The following is a 7,954-nucleotide window of genomic DNA, read 5'->3' as shown; positions in this document are numbered from 1 at the left end:
CTTCCTTCCTTCCTTCCTTCCTTCCTTCCTTCCTTCCTTCCTTCCTTCCTCTCTTTCTTCCTTTCTTTCCCTCCCTCTCTCCCTCTTTCTTTCCCACCCTCCCTCCCTACCTCCCTCTCTCTCTCTCTTTCTTTCTTCCTTTCTTCCTTTCTTTCTTCTTTCTTTCTCTCTTTTTTCCTTCTCTTTCTTTGCTTTTCTTTCTTTCTTTCTCTTCTATCTCTGTACTGAGCTATTTTGTCTAAATTGCCTACTGTGTTTTCACTGGCCCTTAGTGATCAGAGCATGCTGTGTCTTATGTCATATCAGTGCTATGAGACAGGCTAGATAGAAGCCAGTCCTTGGCATAACTTGTGGAAAATGTGGGGCATTGGATGCATGGTGTACCCCAATGCCCTTCCCAAGGAGAAGCTTTTATTCCAACTGCATGATGCTCTGCCAGAAATAGAGATTATGGCACAGGGATAATGCAAATGTTCCTACCAGATTCCATGTGGCTGATTTTATGCTAGACTGGGATGTAGGAACATTATAACTAGGTTGAGAAGTGTCACAAATAGAATCTGTCCATGAATTGTTGTAGAATTACTTTGTTCATGGGGAAAGGAGGATCTAGGGCTTCCCATTGCACCATCTTGCTGACTGAGAAATTAAAGCTTATTTCTGGCTCTGCATGACTGATGCACAATGACCAGAGTGAAAAGAAAACTTGAGTAAAATATTAAGTCTCTAAGGAACTAAAGGCAGGTTATGGTCCAGGGTGAAAATACAATTCCCCTGTTTTCCTGTTACTCTTAAAATCTGTTTTCTGGGGAAGAGACTGAGCAAGCTTCTACACTGTTTATAACCACTTGTATTATTATCATTAAACTCGTAGTAAGTCTTCTGATGTCTCATTAAATGGCATATGTAATAACAATAAAGACTATTTTTTCTGATGCTTGAGAGGATTCAAAGCAATTATCATAAATTAGATGATCTGTAGTTCAGAAAAAATTTCAGAACATACTGGAAATAGAGTTTGGGTTGCACCTTCTTAGAAGCAAAAAACCCAAAGCCTCAGACACTGAAATTTCCCTTTCAGGATCACAGGGTAAGTAATCAAAAGAAAGCACCGAGGTTGTCTGGCATAAGAGGATGTATTTCTGAATTCTATTTATATTACTGTCTTGCTTTGAAATGGAATTACAGGGATATAAGATATTGCCTTTTATTTTACACCTTGTCAGTCTTGAGATTCAAGTGCAACTGATGTAAGAATCTATTTAAAGTGGGAGCTGGGAATGTTCAGAGAAAACAGAGAAAGTGATGGATGCAGTATTTTAGTTGGTAGTTCCCTCTCCGTGAATGAAAATCTCCCTCTTGTAGATTTATGGCTTTTTCTGTGACTTGGGGTAGTAATGTAACCTTTTTTGGACTTGGGTTCCCTACTTGTGTATTAGAAACGAGATCCTTTGTCCCCACCACACCAGAGTCTAATCTGCATTGGATATGGGCACCAGGTTGCAAAGGTCTCTGCTTCCAATTTTAATGGTAAGGGAGGACTCAAGTGAATGAAGAAATAATGAGATGAGGGAAGGATGATTCTGTCCCGGTTCATCCTTCTTCTCCCTTATTCTATTACTTCTTCAGGGTTAAGTTTGCACTTGGCAGAACTAGCCTTCACTCCATAGGCTAAGTTAGTGCTATATTCGGCTTAGTAAGATTCTATCATGGGTAAGTCAACGCCACTCAGTAACATAGTAGTGGTAAAGGCAGATTCTGTGGGTCCACATTAGTCTAGTTTCAGACAATCTCAGCAATATTCCAAGGTGTGGGAGAAAATACCGTGGGAAGTTCTGGGTTGTCTTCTTTTCTCCTGTGTCCATAGATTCCCTTAGAGTAGAATGTTTCCTGGAAATGGCTCTTTGGTGAATGAATTCATTCTGCTGAGGTTAACAGACCAGCCAGATCTTTAACTCCCCCTGTTCTTCCTGTTTCTTGTAATGTATGTTGTCACTGTGATAAGAAACTCTGTCTTGGTAATTCTAACTATGCGGAATTCACATCTTCACACTCCCATGTACTTTTTCCTTTCTAAATTGTTCTTCACAGACTTCTGTTATTCTTCTGTGTTTACACTCCAAATGCTGAGGAACTGTATTTCAGAGAAGAATATTATCTCCTACGTGGTTTGCATGATCTAGCTTTTCTTCTTCTTTTTCTTTTTTTATTTCTGAATGTTATATGCTGACGTCAATGGCCTATGATTGCTGTGTGACCATCTGTTACCCACTTCTTTATCACATTGCCATGTCCCCTAAAGTGTATTTCAGCCTTATGCTTGGTTCCTACTTCTTGTCCTTTTCTGGGGTCATGGCCCACACTGGATGCATGCTGAGACTGACCTTCTGTGATGCAAACACCATCAATCACTACTTCTGTGACATTCTCCCTGTGTTCCAGCTCTCCTGCACCAGCACCTACATCAGTGAGCTGGTGGTTTTCATTGTGGCAGGCATCAACATCATTGTGCCTGTTGTCACCATCTTTATCTCTTATGGTGACATCCTCTCCAGGATCCTCCACATCAGTTCCAATGAGTGCAGTTTCCACATAATTGCTGTTTCTCTGTTCTTTGGATTAAGTGCATTTATGTATGTCAAACCATCTTCTGCTGGGTCTATGGATGAGGGAAAATCCTCTTCTGTTTTTTATATGAATGTGCGTCCCATGATGAGCTCCTTAATCTACAGCTTAAAGAGCAAAGATGCTAAATTTGCCATGGGAAAAGCTCTGAGTAGGAGAATGTTATTGCCATAAACAACATTTCTCTGTGCATGTAGTTACAGGATGGGGATTCTCTGTATTTTATTATAATAACTTAGGAGGAAATAATTTTTCCTATTTGTTATCATGATGATGGTTAGTTGAGTATCATCCTATCAATCTGTCTCCAATTTTTATAGTAATTTTTTTCCCTCACCCTTTGCACATCTTTCCCCTTTTTGTCATTTTTCCTGTGTAATAATAAAGAAAGTTTTTCTTTTTTTCCATTGTCATTATGGACTTCCTTTTTTCTTCTAGAAAAGATTATTGGTTTTTCAAATGATCAAGTAAAGTAAAATTAGGATGACAATGTTCCGCTGCATATAAGAACCTGACAACCTGCCTCTACTCTTGTCTTTCCATCCTCCACTAGGCAGCATCATGTGTCCTTTATATGCCGGTGTTTTCCAGACAGACAAGGTTTGACAAGACCTAACAAATACAGCCCACTTTGCCACTTTAAATATACACATGAAGCTTCTTCTGGCATTAATTTTACGTTTACCTTTGTATACCCCAAATAGATCACCAATATACCAATATTGCATCTGTGAGGTGCTGGAACTAAGAGATGCTAATGATTCCCTTAAAGTCACACAATTTCTTTATTTAAAAAGTCTAAAACAAGTTAATAGACTCCTAATTTCAAGTCTACTACTTTTTCTGGTATACTTTATTGTTTTACTTATTAAACAAGAGATACTATACGAGAAAACTTTTTTTTTTTTGGACATTTTGTTTCTAGATGACAAATAATCTCAGAATGGTTATTGCTTTAGTTTTTTGTTCTGGGAAATTGTTTTTTTGGAGTGTGTGAAAGTGGAGATCTATTAAGCTGGGGTAGTTGCGAATTGATTGGCTCAAGCAGGGAGCTGATGTATTTTACAAAATCAAAAAGCATATTGAAATATTTTCTGGTGTTTCTAATTCAGAGAATAGAGGCACAGGAGAGAAAGGAGCCTACCAATTTGTAATTTAGGCAAGAATTCAAAGAGACACATAGCCAATATATGAGAGGTCCCTCTGTGGGGATTATGGGGATTATCAATGAGGATTTAGAAACCATCTGAAACTCTCAATCAATTTAAATTTTCAATCTGAATTTGTATCTGTTCTGTAAATTACTGTAAGTATCTTTTATTAACATAAAGCTTTGACAAAATTTGTAATCCACAATGACTATACATTAAATAATGTTTTGTGGAGTGAATGTGGTCACATTTGGAGAATCAGGAAGGGAAAGAAAGGAAACTTCAACCAGAAAAATAATGAGTAGTAATTGGATCTCAAGTTAGGAAAGAGGAACTTAGAAAGTAGAACCATGGAAAATTAATGCTTCTCCCTATGACTTCTTTTTCTCAAAATTGGAAGGCCTTACAAATACTATGGTGATCACAGAATTTTTCTGAGTAGGACGAAGGCATAAGTTATCTGATATTAAAGAAAGGTTAAACCTGAAGGCTGGAGGACCTGCAGATAACTAAATCACTCATGGTTTTGTGGCTTTCATTAGCTATTTTCATATGCATTTTAAGGTATTATAACCTTATATTGCAGTTGTGAGATTATATAAACACGTAATAACATACAGGAGGGTGTGTTGTAGGTTGTAAATGTGAAACAAATAAGGGCAATGAATTGGAGGGAGCTAAGAGGAAGGTAGTGCTGAGTAAAAAGAAAAAAAGTGATTTCATCTGAAAGATTAGAGAGCATTATGCATTATAGGGCCATGTATGTCATAATGTTAAAATTATATAACTACGAAGACTATGTGCGTGAGTGTAATATATTTTTTGACAGGCATTTCAGGAGTCACTAATGGTGTGATAATGACCTGTACCTAAAAGTCAAACAGTCACTGTTAGAAAAGGAGAGGAGAAGAAAATTCTCGATCTTTTAGGCCTGGAGGAACGTGGTATTCATGATGTAAAATTTTGAATAGAATATTAAGCCTCCGAAGATAGCAGGGCAAAAGCATCTTGGTCTGTGTATAAATGACTTCATAATTATGGCTTTATTAAAGCACTTGAATTATAGACGGGCTCCTGGAGAAGCCACTATATCAGAATAAAAGAGCTTTCATGATGCTACCTGTAATTATTATAATACCTCAAAAACAGAGCTTGCTGTTTAGATGCCTTGTTTTTGGTTAAATGATTACTTCTGGGCAAAATTATAATTAAAAATCATGACTTTTATTTGACTGATGTCAAAGACTGAGACTTATAAATGCCCTTAGCATCTCTACAGAAAAAGAAGAGGAGGAGCTTTAGAATAATCCTTAGACCACTATGACCATAAGTGCACAGTTTTTGTGTGTGAACAGAAGTTTTTATTTTTGTAGGCAAATACCTTAAATTGTGACCATCTTAAGAGAAACTACAAACTGTTTTCTAGCAGATGCACCATGTTGCATCCCCACCACTGATGAATGAACATTTCAGCTGCTCTGTGTACTCATTAGCATTCGATTTAGTCGTTTTGTTTATTTATTTTCATTTTTCTAATAGCTTTTTAGTGGTATCTCATTGTGATTTTAATTTGACTTTCCCTAATAACTAATGATGTTGAGGATCCTTTCATGAGTTTATTTCCCATCCATATGCTGCTTTTGGGCGAAGTGTCTAGGTACAACCTTTGCTCATTTATTTATTCAGTTGTTTCTTTACTTATTTTTGAGGTTTACTGGTGCTTTACAGATTCTGGATGTACGTTACTTAATAGATGCATGATTTGAAAATATAATCTTCCAGTGTTTGGCTTGTTTCATTCTTTGAGTATTATCTTTCTTAGAGGAAAGGTTTTTAACTTTGATAATGTCTAATTAACTATCTTTTTTCTCTGATGGACTCTGTTTTTGGTAGCTTATCAGGAAACTTTGCCTTATTCTATGTCAAAAAGTTTTCCCTTTTGCTCTCTTTTGAAAATCTTAAAGGTTAATGTTTTACCTTTATGTCTATGAGTAATTTTGTGATAATTATATTAATGATGTGAGTTAGGTTTCTTAGTCTCTTCTGCATTTCTATAACAGACTACCAAGACTGAGTAATTTATAAAGAGAAGAAATTTATTTCTTACACTTTCTGGAGACTGAGAAGTCCAACATTAAGGTGGCAGCAACTGGAGAGCCTTTTTGCTGAGTCATAACATGGCAGAGGGCATCACAGGCAGAGAGCATGAGCTTGTGTGTCAGCTTAGGTCTCCCTTTTTCTTCTTACGAAGCCAACAGTCTCATCATGGGGGTCCACCTTAATGACATTATCTAATCCTTGTTAACTTCAAAAGGCCTCACCTCCAATTGGCATATGAGCTTGGGATTAATTTTCCAACACGTAAAATTTGGGGAACACATTCAAACCATAGCAGTAGGTTTTGACACTTTTTTCTTTTTGTTATGAATATTGAATTATTCCAGTGTCATTGCTTGAAAAGCCCATAATTTCTTCAATAGTTTGCCTTTGCACATTTGTCAAAATCAATTAGCCTAATATATGTGGGCCTATTTCTGGACACTACGTTCTATTCCATTGATCCATCTGTGTATCCTTTTGACAATATCACACTGTTTTAGTTATTGCAGAACTATAGGGAGTCTTGAAATCAAGTCGTGTGAGACCTCCTACTCTGTTTCTTTGAAAAATTGTTCTGGCTATTTTTTTTTTTTTTTTTGGCTATTTTTATGTCTTTGTCTATCCATATAAATCAATTTCTCACAATAAAACTTACTTGAAATTAATGTAATTTCATGGATTGTATACATCAGCTTTAAAAAGATGAACATGTTAGAAATATTCAGTCTTCCACTGTTTGGCTTATTTCATTCAAGATTTATCTTTACTTGTCATAATGAATTATCTATTTATGTACTTTAGAATTAAATTTGCTAACATTTCAAAAATTATACACATATATATGCACATATACACACAAACGTTAAAAATAGATTTATTTTTAACAGCCAAAAACTGTAGTCAACCTAGATGTCTATTAACAGGTTAATTGATAAATTATGGTATCTTGATCTTTACAATGGAACAATACACAGCAACAAAAAGGAATATAAATACAGTACGTCTTTCTATTTACATAGTTTTCTATTTCTTTAATTAGTTTTAGTTTATGGTGTACATACCTTGTACATACATTATTAGATTTGTTTTGAAGGTTTCATGATTTTTGGTGCTGTTGTAACATTACTGCCTTTTAAAAACTTCAGTTTCCAATTGTTCATAGCAGAGACCACCATGTCATTTATAAACAGAAATAATCTTATTTTTTCCTGTGCAATGTATCTGTCATTTATTATATTTTCTTGCCTTGTTGCACTGTCCATTAATCTACTACATGATCATATAGTAGCAGTGAGAGTGGAATTTTTTTTCTTTTCACCAGACTTATAAGTAAAGAATTCACTCTTTTAAGTATGAAGTTAGGTGTAGTTTTATTTGTTTGTTTGCAGATTCCCTTCATCATGTTAAGAATTCCCTCTTATTTTTAGGTTTAATTTTAAAAAATAATACATAAACACTGACATTTGTGAAAATGTTTTTCATTTTTTAAGATGATTGTAGAGTTTTAGTACTGTGATTCAAGGAAGGCTTTGAAGGTGATGGGTATGTGCATTTTCCTGATGCGGTGATGATTTCATGGTGTAAACACAAGTTAACATTTGCCATATTGTACATTTTAAATATGCATAGTTTATTGTATAGCAATTATACCTCAAAAAAGAAGTTTGAGAAAAGCTCCCTTCCCCAAATTTGTATACTTAGGATTTGTGCGTACTATGTACTAAAATTACATTTCAATAAGATACTGCCATGGAAAGTCATACACAGAACCTGAAGCAGGCAAGACCTCAGAGAATATAGTCCTTCTAAGCTAGTCTTGAAGAAAATGCTTAACAAGTGAATCAAAAGAACTCCAGAAAGTAGAAGCCTGGGAGTAAGCACTGAATTATTTAAATACAAAATTAAGACTAAATAACTGAGAGTTACGATTATAGAGCATAGCTGAATGCTACAGCCTTGAATATATAGACACATAGTTTACATAGTTAAAACCACCAGGTTTGGAATGACAGACAAGAGTCATGTGAACACGTTGTTTCTTCACACTATAGAAGTCCACTCAATAAAGTGAAGGTTGA

General features: G+C 35.5%; 1 pseudogene; it reads left to right on the top strand.

Moving 5' to 3' along the window:
- The first annotated feature begins 1,883 nt into the window (after positions 1-1,883).
- On the top strand, positions 1,884-2,799 carry LOC105555017 (annotated as a pseudogene).
- The last annotated feature ends 5,155 nt before the right edge of the window (positions 2,800-7,954 follow it).

Source organism: Mandrillus leucophaeus, unplaced genomic scaffold (assembly GCF_000951045.1).
Source record: "Mandrillus leucophaeus isolate KB7577 unplaced genomic scaffold, Mleu.le_1.0 Scaffold669, whole genome shotgun sequence".
Taxonomy (NCBI): domain Eukaryota; kingdom Metazoa; phylum Chordata; class Mammalia; order Primates; family Cercopithecidae; genus Mandrillus; species Mandrillus leucophaeus.
The sequence above is the reverse complement of the archived record's forward strand: the minus strand, read 5'-3'. Positions and strand labels throughout refer to the sequence as shown.